This window comes from Panthera pardus, unplaced genomic scaffold (assembly GCF_024362965.1).
Source record: "Panthera pardus isolate Hobbes unplaced genomic scaffold, ASM2436296v1 HiC_scaffold_8, whole genome shotgun sequence".
Classification (NCBI taxonomy): domain Eukaryota; kingdom Metazoa; phylum Chordata; class Mammalia; order Carnivora; family Felidae; genus Panthera; species Panthera pardus.
The window spans coordinates 101,520,398-101,534,657 of NW_026527013.1; the positions used below are offsets into that span (position 1 = coordinate 101,520,398).

At 39.1% G+C, this 14,260-nt stretch overlaps 1 long non-coding RNA gene across 3 annotated transcripts; it reads left to right on the forward strand.

Annotated features, from left to right (window-relative positions):
* The first annotated feature begins 2,315 nt into the window (after positions 1-2,315).
* LOC109263746 (uncharacterized) lies at positions 2,316-13,633 on the forward strand. 3 transcript variants are annotated; one of them, XR_002078372.2, is made up of 3 exons: positions 2,316-2,584; positions 4,465-4,630; positions 13,151-13,633. It is a non-coding gene; the product is annotated as an uncharacterized LOC109263746 (long non-coding RNA). The 3 variants fall into 3 exon arrangements; XR_002078371.2 differs by having other exon boundaries at positions 2,317-2,571; XR_008420500.1 differs by having other exon boundaries at positions 2,317-2,571; positions 4,471-4,630.
* The last annotated feature ends 627 nt before the right edge of the window (positions 13,634-14,260 follow it).

Sequence of the window (14,260 nt, forward strand, 5' to 3'; positions counted from 1 at the left end):
TATACCAAAGAAATGTTAAAATTCAACAATAAGAAAATGAATAACTCAATAAATGGGCAAAAATTTTGAACAGACTCCTCACCAAAGATGATACACAGATGCCAAATAAGCATTTTAAAAAGATGCTGAATATCCTATGTAATTAAGAAATTGCAAATTTAAACAATGAGATATCACTGCACATCTATTAGAATGTCTAAAATCCAAAACATTGAAAACATCAAATATTGGAGTGGATGTAGAACAAAAGGAATTCTCATTTATTGCTGGTGGGAATGCAAAATGGTACAGCCACTTTGGAAGACACTCTGGTAGTTTCTTACAAAACTAAACTTACTCTTACCGTAGAGTCCTACAATTACTTTTCTTACAATTACTTTACCCAAATGATTTGAAAACATGTACACACAAAAACCTGCACGTGAATGTTTATAGCAGCTTTATTCACAATTGCCCCAAATTGAGAGCAACTAAGATGTCCTTCAATAGATGACTGGATAAGCAAACTGTAGTACATCCACACAGTAGAATATTAATCAGTGTTTTAAAAAATTGCTATCAAGACATGAAAGGACATGAAGAAACCTTAAAAGCATATTGCTAAATGAAAAAGCCAGTCCGTAAAGGCCACACTGTATGATTCCCGCTATATGACATTTTGGAAAAGGCAAAACTATGGGGACAGTAAAAAAAAAAAATCAGTTGCCAGGGACTTGGGTGGAAGGAGGGAGAGAGAAATGTTTTTTCCTAATATCCAATATTTTGAGAGGCATTTGTTTTAGTTATTTTAGAGGGACTATAAATCTGGTCCCTATTATTCCATCGTGATCAGAAGCCCCTTTATTAATGATTTAATAGTAACCTTGCATTATGTATTTTCTTGACCAATATATATTATATATATTACTGCTATTTTGTGGGGGATAATCTAGGAATTTTTTTTTTATATTGAAGAACAGTCCTTACAAATGCTCCAGCTGAAAGGGCAGGGACAAGCAATTCATAAAAGAAGAAATTAAAATAGTAAAAATGAAAAATATACTCATTTTCAATAATTTTTTTTCAACTTAAAACATTTTCACCAATCATACTGGCAGACATGATAATGCTCAGGCTTGATAGGGATATGGGAAGTGGACACTGACATACACTCATAAACAGAGGATAGAAGCCAAAATTTTACGCACCTTAATGGGGGGCAGTTTGGCAATTTATACAATATATTAATTGTGCATTTTGTGACACTGCATTTCCACTTTTAGGATATTTTCTCTGAAGAAATTATTAGTTGAGTGTACAAAAGTGAGCATATGAAGATGAGCATCACAACACTGTTCATAATGTTAAATTCTGAAAGCAGTAAATTGTCCATCTAAAGGAAGGATTAGTTAATTAATTATACATTTAGTACATTTACATATTGGAATGCTGACAGCTATTAAAAAGAATGAGGTCAAAGTATTTTTTTAATATGATTTATTTTCAAGTTGGCTAACATACAGAGTATACAGTATGCTCTTGGTTTTGGGGGTAGATTCCCGTGATTCATTGCTCACATACAATACCCGGTGCTCATCCCAAGAAGTGCCCTCCTCAATGTCCATCACCCATTTTCCTCTCTCCCCCACACCCTCCATCAACCCTCAGTTCTCTGTATTTAAGAATCTCTTATGGTTTGCCTCCTTCCCTCTCTGTTTGAAACTATTTTTCCCCTTCCCTTCCCCCATGGTCTTCTGTTAAGTTTCTTAAGATCCACATATGAGTGAAAACATATGAAATCTGTCTTTCTCTGGCTGACTTATTTCACTTAGCATAATACCCTCCAATTTCATCCATGTTGCTGCACATGGTAGGATTTCATTCTTTCTCATTGCCAAGTAGTATTCCATTGTATATATAAACCACATTTTCTTTATCCATTCTTCAGTTAATGGATATTTAGGCTCTTTCCATAATTTGGCTGTGGTTGAAAGCACTGCTATAAACATCGGGGTGCATGTGCCCCTATGAATCAGCACTCCTGTATCCTTTAAATAAATTCCTAGTAGTGCTATTGATGGGTAATAGGGTAGTTCTATTTTTAATTTTTTGAGGAATCCCCACACTGTTTTCCAGAGCGGCTGCAGAGGTCAAGGTATTTTTAAATGAAAATAGCTGCTTGCACAACACCATGTGAAATATGATGCTATTTAAGTAAATATTTTATGTTAACTATATATTTACACTCACTAAAATGTTAACAGGCTGTCTCGAGGGAGTGATCTCTTTTTGGATGTAGTTGGAGGTGGGGGTTTTCACTTATACTCTTTAGTAATATTTGGCTTTTTTGAAGTGTACATATAGCATTTTACAATTTGCAAAATTAGGATGATTTAAATTTTGACACTAGAAAAAATGGTTCTCACATTTGAAAATATTTGGAAATACTGGTTTATCTAACACTGATTTGTATTCTAAAATTCCTTTTTGATTTAATATTTTATTCCAATCTCTGGACTAACCTTGAGATTCTTCCAAGTGCTAGATAGAAGTCCATGCCTTCTTTCTCCTTGCTGCTGCCACATGACAAAGGTGAATTGCTTAGGTAAAGCTTGGTTGCTTCCTGATTGGGGTGGTGGGGTGCATACACTGGCTCAAATTCTTCTTTTTTTCCTCATATTTCAAGTGACTTTATTGCTGGGTGACAATCTTGGGCTGGTTATGGGAAACATGCATATAGGCATTTGGAGTTGGAAAGCTAGAAGTGGTTCTAGTAACTTCTCTGGGGGATCAGAGGTTGTTCAGATTTGAGTGGAAAGGGAGGATCATGAATTGACTTTACATTAAAGATCTTTTCCTCCAGAGCTCTTTCTCTTACTTATCTCTGCAGGCTTAAAAACCTCAAAATTATTTTGAATTCCTTTCTAGTAGTTTGCTGCATGTCTTCAATTAGTCGCTAAATCCCTGTTCATCACAGGTTTATGATTCATAACAAGAAACTACAGTTTCTTTTCTAGTGTCTCTCAGCTGTTCTGTCCATTTTTCTGTTTTATCTCCATTGCCTTTCCAACTCTGGCTGTTTCTTATCTGGAAATTAAAAATTTCTTTCCATCCAGGATTGTATATTTAGACCAATACTAAGTCAGTTAAGATTGTTACAATATAAGTGTTTTAAGTACTTAATTTTGCATCTAACCTGAGAATTGGGTGTGTGTGCATGTGTGTGTGTGTGGATGTGGGTGTGTGATTGTGTGGGTTGGTGGGTTATGGTGGCTTGGGATGGGGAGGGTGGATGTGTAAGGTAAGAGAAGACAGAACCTATGCCTTAGAATTACACTTTTTAAGTATGACGTTAATTAAACTCTATTATCATAGTCTGGCTTCATTCCCAGCTACAAAATCTTCCAAAGGTTACATCAAAATCAAATGCCTGATCAAGCAATTCAACACCTTTATCAGTCCTAATTTGCCTTGCTCACCTGCCAACATTGATTTCCGCTTGTCCTCTCTTGTTCATACCCCCTACATCAACACTCCCACCCACCCCTGGATGCATTCACACAAGAATGACCACTGTCACCAGGTGCCAAGGCCAGACTTGCCCTGAAGGTGTTCCTCGGCTCCCAGTTGGGAGGGTCCAGTAACTCCTGGCACTCCTGTTTTCACTACTACCACTTCTACCACAACACTGTCTTGTAAGAGTTCTTATTAAATGCTTCCTAAAGCAATCTGAAATGAAAATTGTCTCAATTAGGAAAATAAAGACTATTGGACTGAAAACCCAGAGCCAGTTCAAGCAGTTTGCATTTTCGCACAAGAGACGTACACAGGCAGTCAGACCTTTGATGGCAAGGACTCTGCCTTCTTCATTTGTGTGTCCCTTAGCACATCTGCCAGCATGCCTCAGATGTACAGTCTTAGGTGTTCTGTGAAAATCTGTTGAATTCATGGATGATTTGTATACAAATGGGCCCTTTGTAGGTGGAGTGGCCAGTTATTTCCCTTGGTTTCGTTTTGTTAAAGCCTCTCCATTAATTCTTAGCCATTTTTAATACCTAACTTTGACATTCAATACTAATATTTTATAATATTGATACTGTGTAATATTCTTTAATACAGTTTTTTCCCACTCTTATTTTGTCCTACAAATCACGTAAGCACTTGTACTGTAAACTGTAAATATTTGTGTCCCCCCAAATTCATGAGTTGAAGCCTAATTCTTTTTTTTTTTTTTTTTTTAAATTTTTTTTTCAACATTTATTTATTTTTGGGACAGAGAGAGACAGAGCATGAACGGGGGAGGGGCAGAGAGAGAGGGAGACACAGAATCGGAAACAGGCTCCAGGCTCTGAGCCATCAGCCCAGAGCCTGACGCGGGGCTCGAACCCACGGACTGCGAGATCGTGACCTGGCTGAAGTCGGACGCCCAACCGACTGCGCCACCCAGGCGCCCCTAAAGCCTAATTCTTAATGTGATATTTCGAGGTGAAGCCTTTGCGAGCTGATTCAGAGTCCTTATAAAAAACATCCCAGAGAACTCCCTCTCTGTGTGAAGACACAGAAGACAGCTGTCTACAAACCAGAAGGCAGGCTCTCACCAGACACTGAACCTGCCAGGACCTTGACATTGGACTCCTCCACCTCCAGAACTGTGATAAATAGATTTCTGTTGTTTATAAGCCTCCCAGTCTATGGTATTCTGTTGTAGCAGCCCAAACAGACTAAGACAAACTTGGGAAATGTGCATATTCTCCAGGACCTTTCCAAATCTATGGCATCAGAAAATTCTGTGGAAGGTCCTAAGAATCTTGATGTTTAAACTCAACTTAGTGACTCTTATGGCCAGAGAAATTTGGAAACTGCCTTATTGAGAAATTCAGTAGTCTTAGTTGAGGTTAATTATTGTCTTTGATCTTTATGCCAAATACAATTCCATGAGCATTAACTTGACATTAAAATGCCTAAACTCCAATCTTGTTAATTACCATCTGAGTGGTTTGGGGCTAGTACAGTGTTTTCCCAAATTCGTCTGCAAATTAGATTCACAGGGGCTCTTTTAAAAATGCCAAAATCTGGGTCATACCCAAGACAAATTAAATCTCATTCTCTCAGGCTGTGACACAGGCATTAGTATTTTTTGACTCATATATACTAGTAAATTAGTATTTATTTCCCAACATGCACACAAGTTTGGGAACCACTAGACTAATCAGTTACCCTCTCTAAGCCTCTATAGACAATAACTCTCATTCTAAAATGTTATTAGGAATTAATCTAATTAATGCGTGTGAATATATCTTATAAATGATAAAACACTATATATACCCAATTCATTATATTTAAGGCTTCAAAGCATTTTTTTGGCTCCTAAGTATTTTGAATAAAGGTTAACAAATTTGCAGATAAGAACTTTTATATTTTCTGTATACCACTTTTTTATGCTTGTGACTGTGATTGCCAGTTCAATAGTTTAGTTTGGTAGGTTCACCTTGCAAAGGAAACCACCATTCAAAAAGCTGTCCTTAGAATTTAGGTACATTCCCATCAGGTGGCAGTAGTCTGTCTGGGGTCCTGGTTTAAAGCAGTGGTTCTCAGCTCTCACTGCAAATCAAAATCTTTCTTGGCTTGGGTTTATCCCCAAAGATTTTGATTCAGTAGGTCTGAGTGGGACTCTAGCTTCTGTAGGTTTATCAAGATCAACACATCATTCAAATGACTTGTTGCTAACCATGGTGAGTTTGTTATTTCTGTTTAGGCCTTCTGTTCTATCTACTGGATTTAGTCATAAATGTTCTACTTTTTTCAATGTTAGAAATATCTCTTCATCATGTAGAGCAGAAAACAATTTTAGAATAGCTTAAAAATCATTTGAATCCATATGGATATGATTTCTTATTACTACTACCATTCAGTCTTTATTATATAATCTTACAATTTTTATTTAAAATGTGTCCTGGCCTTGATATATAAGCAAACCTTCTCAATGTCTGTGATCACTAGTTCCCTTTTTAAAAAGTCAGAAAATGTATGGTTCCCCTGCTGGTCTGGAATCTGTGACTCTAGGGCAGTGGTTCTTAAATATCAGTGGGCATGTGGAACACTGAGGATCTCGTTAACAGTGTACACCCCGTCCAGACCTAGTGAATTAACCTTTCGGTTGAGTTCCAGGATTCTGAATTTTAAGTTATCTCCCTCTGTTATTGTGATGCACACTAAATTTTGAGAACTGTTGGCTCTATGGAATCAGAGGCTGGGGGGTGGGCTGGGTAGCTTTGGTATGGTAAAGAATACTAAGGGAGGCCTCATAGGATCCAGATGCAAAACTCTGTAAGGCATTTTTGTGTTCTCTCCTTGCCTTCCTGTGCCTCATCTTAGTACAAGTAGTGGTAAGTGACTATGTTGTTATTCAGTGACCCTAAGGAGAGTCACCAGGCATTGGTTGGTAGTGGTCCACAACCTCTGGAGTTCCCCAGGTGAAATTGGAAACTGATCCTCATGTACAGAGGGCAAGGAGAGACTGAGGAGAGTAGCAGACTACTCCAGATTGGTAGATGACAGTTTTAATAAGCAAGGGAACTTATATATGAGGCTTGTCTTGGGTGACAGCATCACAAGTAAACCTTCACACCCGCCTACCAGAATCTTGAGTGTATATAGAGGCCTTCACTGGATTCAGTCATATATACCACCCAGATAGGCTCAACACATTGCTCTCTCAAGGCCATATCCTTGAAATGGCTCCCACTATGGGAACAGTGGGCAAAACTTACATTCCAAAGATGGGAGGGGGTAAAGAGGCTGAGATTTCCTGGGTCCAGCTCCCAGGTGAACTGGTGGTCATGTCCTCTTGATTACTTCCTCTGATAGTTAATAAATTTGAAGTGGTAAGTCCTATCAATTTTTGTTGTCAATCCAAGCATGGAGCCTGCATCGAGGAAAATGCAGCAAATACTTATGGGTTTTGTATTGAGAAAATACTCCTTTTCCTTCTTTCTCTGTTTTCTTTTTTTTTTTTTTTTTTTAAGGTGGGGGTGAATAGCCCCTATTGGAAAGATAATGGGGTAGAGAGGAGGAGTGACACAGAAGAAAGTCCAATTTTCTCCTTAGAGTGGCTGTAAGATGTTCTAGATGTTCTCCATTTTCCTTTCCTTCCTCAACTTGACTTTTTCCCATCTATAATCTTTCTTCCCTGGTTTGTTGGATTGTGGTCTGCTCTTGAAGAAACACCATCTAGAACAGACCTAGGCACCAAAAACAAAAACAAACCAAAAAACCACTATATCTGAAACCACCCAACTCATCTTTAAATTGCACTAATAGCATATTTGATCATTCACTTGGGTTATTTTTACTGTTATGTATAATTGTATTTGACCCATATTTTGTTTCATGACTATGCTTTTATTTTTGTTTGCTTTCCTTTACTAGCATTTTGTACATCCTAAGACTTCATTTGCCTTTGATTTCAGATAAACTGTGTATTTTCTGCAAAGCAAGCAGTAAATGATTTTCCACTAAGATATGTTGGATTGGTATGAGCACATGATAAGGACGGATCATTGGATTTTCATATTTGATATTTTATGTCTAAAAGAAACTTGTGAATTGTTAATCAATTTTTATGTTAAATCAGTATTTAATAAGCATTAGCCTCAGCAGAACTTGAAGCCAATAGAGTCTTAAGGTGACTTTTTAAAAAAGTTAGATTATAATAAAAGCAGGCAAATTGATTAGTCTTTTTCAAAACCTTTGCAGCTCTCTGTCCACTTCCCATCTACTTCCTGCTCCCATAAACAAGTTGTGCTTTTTATTGTGTTTTGAAAATCACTAACCACAATGGCTACATCAGTGCTGCTTAAATAAGAGCTATGATCTTAGCTGTGCCATCTCTACCTTTGTTTAAACAGTATTACTGCTCACATAAGTTATGGCAATTGCCCCCTTCTTCTGGAAGGAAACTACCCCTCTAATCCATTCACTAGCCTCAGCCTAAGGTCCTCTTTCTAAGGTACAAATTTAATTATTTCTCTCTTTTGTTTAGATTTTTCTGTCGGCTCCTTGTGCAGTGGTTACCAGAACCTGTCGTTCTGTCCATTCAGAACTATTCCTTTATTCATTGAAATTAAGTGGGATTCTTAAATTTAATATTAGAGGACATAATTTTGTGCCAGTTCTTCCTGGGGAGTGGAAGCTAAGAGAGAAGCTCAAGAGCTGTCAGTGGTCATGTTTTCACCATGTGCAGGAATCCAGTCAATAGCAAGAAAGAATGAAGCCCAGGGGGGGAGAAGAAGAGATTCCCCCAGGGGGGAATGAAGCCATGGGGAGAAGAAGAGATGAGAGATAGGGAGCAATCTGCTGGTGGTATTCAAAGCCCTGATTCAAATTGTCCCCAATCCTTGTCGTTCCAGAAGCTGATTGTCATTAATCCTGTCCTTCCAGAAGCTAGTTGTTCCAACCCTCCTTACATCACATGAAACACCCCTGTACCTTCCTGTAAAGTTCCCACTTTTACCTAAGCCAGTTAGAAATAAGTTTTTGTCACTTGCAAACAAAGGATCTAGATGAGAATAGCCTATGAGGTCTTTCATGATATGGTCCCAAGCTTCTCAATTCCATCTTCACAAAACCCTCAGGAAGATACTCAGCTGCAAGTAACAGAACACAAATAGATTTAAATAATAAAGGCATTCCTTTCTCTCTCACACCTGGAAGTGTAGACAAAGACAGAGATAGTTCCAGAGATGGTTTATCAGTTTGACCAAATGATAATGCTATAGTCAGCTCTGCAGTTCTTGGGGTCTTTTCCTTGATCAAGGAAGAAAGCAGCTCCAGACAGTCTTTAAGACCTATGTGAGCATTCCGGGCAAGGAAGAAGGTGGCAATCGCCTTCTCCTTGGGAGGGTCTGTTTTGAGCCTGGAAGGGAAGTTCAGCTGACTTCTCCTTGGATCTCCTTGGCCAAAACTGGGCCACATGCCCAACCCCAGACTCATGATTGTGAAGTGAAAATTACTTTGACCCATTCCCTAACTGTCCTTACTTCAATGGATCTGTGTCAATTATATGAGATTCAGTTAACAGAGAAAGGAAAATGGAACGGTAGCATAGTCAAGGAAACATGTCTACCACACATATTTCCATTATCCTCCCCTGTCCTTCCCCTGCCACCATTGCTACCATTATCCCAATTTTAAGAGCCAGCCTTATCAAACTGTCTTCAACCAAACATCCTGTGCTCTCTGTGGTTTCTTTGGCCTCTGTGGGCCTTTGCTCATAACCTTTGCTCTGCCCACAACATATTCTCCATCCTTCATTTAATGGTTTCCTGGTTTTTGTGGGTCCTTCTCCCTTCAGGCCTCAGCTTAGATATCACTTCCTGTGGAAAGTCTTCGTTGACCCCCAGTTCCATAGCACCCTCCTGTTAGTCCTTTCATAGTATCTGTGGGACCATATGGTAATTTTCTATTTATATATTTTCTACTAGACCGTAAACTCTTTGATGGCTTATTGACTGGGTCTTATTTCTCTATGGTCTCACACAGAGCCTGCACATAGTAGATGATCACTAAATACTTGTAGAAGTAAAAGAACTGAAGCATTTTTTGAGGGCACTCAAAATCAACTTATGTTAAAATTGCTTTAAAAAGGCTCATAATAACATAGGTGTTAATTTGTTTCTGATTTTTGTTAAAGGGAATAAATAAAAGAGTGATTTGTTTAAAAAAATTCCTGATAGACCTTTGCATTTAAAAAGTCATGGCTGTGATGGCTTTGAAAGAGCATGGCAAAGGATGATTTTCCACTTAGGGCAATATTCATTCTGTTTGTCTCACATAAGAGCTAAAGATTCAAAAGCTCTTAATCAAAAGCTGCTTGGGATGCTCTCTTTGCCCCACCCCCCCCCCACGTGTGTGTGTGTGTGTGTGTGTGTGTGTGTGTGTGTGTCTCAAAATAAATAAACTTAAAAAATAATTTAAAAAAGAAATGTCTTCACTTCTAGGTCCTATGTTGGGACCTAGGTCCTAGGTCCCATTAAGAGCTTTTGATCGATCCTTACATGATTTTTCTTTTTTTAATTTATTTTTTTAATGTTTTTATTTATTTTTGAGACAGAGAGAGACAGAAAGAGAGAGAGAGAGAGAGAGAGCGTGAGTGAGCATGAGTGGGGGAGGGGCAGAGAGAGAGGGAGACATAGACTCTAAAGCAGGTTCCAGGCTCTGAGCTGTCAGCACAGAGCCCAACTCGGGTCTTGAGCCCACAAACTGCGAGATCATGACCCGAGCTGAAGTTGGACACTTAACCAACTAAGCCACCCAGGCACCCCTTACTTGGTTTTTCAAATGGGCAGATTTCTGCATATGGATTCATAACATAGAAACTAAATGTAGCTATGTGATAAACATACTTCCTTACTTGAATTTTATAAGATGTTATTTTACTCGGCCACTTCTTGCTCCTATTTTATTATGAAAAAGCAATATGACATGACAAGGCGTTTTCTATCCTTTTTGTCAGTAGATGAAGTTTAAATAAGGAAGGAAAGAATTAAATGAAGAGAAAAATAATCACATTTGATTAATATAATAGAGCAGCACTTTGAAATCTTAGCATTTTTAAGTTAAACATTGAGTTTATAATTTGTATGAGGTAGTGAAACATTCATTTACAAATTTTAAAGAATTTTCCAGGCACAGTGAGTCGGGGCCTCTTTGAATTTTAGACATAGTATTGACCTTTTGGGTATCACCTTTTCCTGGGTGGCCACCCAAAAGCTGCCAGTTTGGAGAGGGACCCAAAGGGCAAGGGGGCTTTCCAATTAGCTCAGTCTGCAGTCAGTGCTGCTGGAAGAGTCTGTGGCCCTTCCTAAAGCTGCATGGAGTCCATGACAAGCCCCAAGAAGGCCACCACAAAGGAGACCCTTTATGTTTGGGAAAATGCAAAGGCCTCTTTAGCAGATGACCCTTCATTTTGAGAAATGACTCCTGGCTTGTGGCTAGACTCATGTAGAGACTGAATCATTCCACCATCTGGCATAACACAGCCATGGCACCTTGATGCCTGATACGACGTGGTGCTGTCTCAGACACTTGGCCATAAAGCCAGCCATTCCCAGGAGTACTCCACATCAAGTGGATTGAGAAAGAAGAGAAACTTGTGAGGCTGAGCCTATGAGAAGCCTGAAGACACAGGTAAATTATATGAACAGGCAGTTGTACTCTTATGTTACTTTCTTCCTTAAGCCCATGGGGAGTTTCCTATGCCTAGTGGATCAGGGATAGAGTAACTTGAGCCTGCTGTACAGATGGTTTTGCATGATATGCTGGCACCAGACAGATGAGAGGAAGTGCTGCTGTTCTTCAGGGTGGCCAAGCACTACAATTGGGAAGAAAAAGCTTACAAGAGTTAAATTTTTGAGCAGAAATTTTATTGTCCACTGTGCCTAGAAGGAAACATTTTAGTGTCTACTTTACCTGAGGTCAGGATCTATAGTAATTCTTGAGCTAATTATTTAGCTGAAAGGTAACTTCCAAAATCTGCAATATACAAAGCAACTGGAATCTAGCATTGAGACTGAGGCTAAAGACCCCCTGTTGTGCCAGACATTTACCCTTTCATTGCTGGATTATGGGGAGGTCAGAGATATCTCTGAGGGAAGGGCCAGAGTGACTTGGGCAATGATGGATATACTGAGGCAGGAACCTTCAGATGGTTGCAATATTTTAGAGCTGGTTAAGGCTGAATGAATACATACTAGGTCATTTTTAGTCCTGATCCGAGTATATGGTCAAGAACTTGGAAGAGTCAAGATGGGAGAACTGCTGGCAATGAGGCTTTAGGGAAGGGTGGATGGACCATTCAGAATGGACCCAGAGCGAGAATATCTGTGTCTATGTGATGCTCACTAAAAGGCCATCATTGCAGAAGAGATTCTTAGTACCAGGAGAAAAAAATGATTCATTTTGTGGGAGTTAGTCATCCTCCTCCTCAAGCCAATCTATTGGTTCATGGGCAAACTCAATATTTAACTTCATAACAAGACTGATCATATACTGTTAGTAACAATGACTAGCAATAAACTTCTGGGGACCTGGTCTACTGCCCTGTGGCAGATAAATTCTTTTCAGTTAAAAAGGCCGCTTCATCATGGAAGAACAACTTATCATCACAGTCTTTCTGGATTTGGATTTGCTTTCCCTGTTTATATGCCTTTATAAGCATCACAGGATTCCATACATAGCTTTTAATTGATGAACTCATGCACTGCCAACAAGGCAATAAGCTACTAACTGCCTGGCCTTACTGCATAAATATCCTATCATCCTGATGAAGCTAGGCCTCACTGGAAGGACCTATTGGGAATTTAACCATAACAGCATCTAAGTAGTAGTACCTTGTGATATTGGTATGCTGTTGTAGGATATAGAACATGAGTAGAACTAGTGACCAATACATCTGATATTGTTTTCACAGCTGGAATGCAACCTAGGACCTAGAGGTGAAGATATTTCTTTTTTAAATTATTTTTTAAGTTTATTTATTTTGAGACACACACACACACACACACACACACACACACACACACACACACACACGTGAGGAGGGAGGGGCAAAGAGAGCATCCCAGGCAGGCTCTGCACTGTCAGCACAGAGCCCGACACCGGGTTCGATCCCACAAACTGTGAGATCATGACCTGAGCTGAAATCAAGAGTCAGACACTTAAATGACTGAGCCACCCAGGGGCCCCGGGGTGAAGACTTTTCCAACAATTATACCTACTCTTTCACTTTCAGAAGTTTTGTTTTCTTTAACTCTTTTAGTCTAAGTATTTCAGTACTTAATGGAAGAATGTTTCATCCAAGGGTTAAAAAAAATGTAGGTTTTCTTGAATTAGGAGCTGAGACTACCACCTGGGCATGTTGGATTCCTTGTGCAATTGGGGCAAAGATCCTTGGCAAGCTGTGGTGCTGGCTGAAAGCCAGGAGAACTTGGAACGAGCAGAGGAGGAATCTGTCTCATATGTCAGCAGCAGTCTTGTGAATGCCTGCAGAGTGGAAGACTGCAGCTTGCACCAGTATTTCCTTGCTAAGTATGCTATTTATTCTCATGTTTCCTTCTAAAATGAGAATTATAATAATTATTTTTTTCTTTTATTTCCTCTTTCTTTCTTCCAGGGGTATATCATGCTATCCAGGAAATGGTTCAGTTTATCATGTAGTTCATGTAGAATGAAATGGGATTCTGACAGAATTGAAGAGGAATGGACATAACCCAGAGGTCCTGGACTTGAAGGCCAACATCTCCCTTCTGTGCACAGTGGCTGGAAATAGCTTTGGTTATTCCCCATTGCAGTTGTGTGGGATTTAGTTGGATCATGTGTTATGAGTGGTTTTCTGGGATATAGAGAAAAAAGGGTGTGTGTGTGTGTGTGTGTGTGTGTGTGTGTTGAGCAGCCAGAAGGTGAATTATAGTACATCTCTTTGGGGTAGCTAGATGGTCCACTATGAGTTTCTCCTCTCTCACAGATATTATTCTTTTGCACACAGACATAGGCCGTAGGAGATTAGATCTGTGCTGATCCTGTCTACCTGGCCACCAGTACCTGTCTGGAGTTGTCCCCTATGTTCTATATCCCAATTATTAAAATTTGAAATGGTGAGACAGAGAGATGGGATGCCATGATCCAAAGCACGTTAGTGGCAAATTCTGGAGAGAGATCTGTAAACTCCTTGAGGCCCTGGAACCTCCCCACTTCTTGTCCTTTTAAGACTTTGCCCTTTATGCCTTCCTTGGATTTCATGAAATGTTTTAGAATGCTTCCCATAATCTTCCCTTTTTGACTAAGTTAGAGTTGTTTTATGTTTGTTATAATCAGAGGACATTAGTTAACAAATACAGAAAGCAAGGACAATCTATGTATACAGTGATCCTACATGGAGTTGCTCAATTTTAACTAAAAATCATCTAAGTATTTGTGAAAAAGAAAACTACAGGAAGAAAAGAAGACTTCTAAGCTAATATCTTCCTTCATGGGGTTACACTACTCTCTCTCTTTCCTTATGTCTCTGGGAAAAAACTCAGTGTTAATTACTGGAAAATTATATTTATTTTTTTAAAACTAAATTTTGTATCTACAGAGGACATGGCATGGGGAAGGATGAAAACCAGCCATCTGGAATGACCAGTTCTTTACAGGAATCCTAGTGTAGTTAGTTTAGAGAGAGAATGAAGTCAAATGGAGAGGAAGTAAAGATACAGTAGTTCCCCCTTATCTGTGGTTTCCC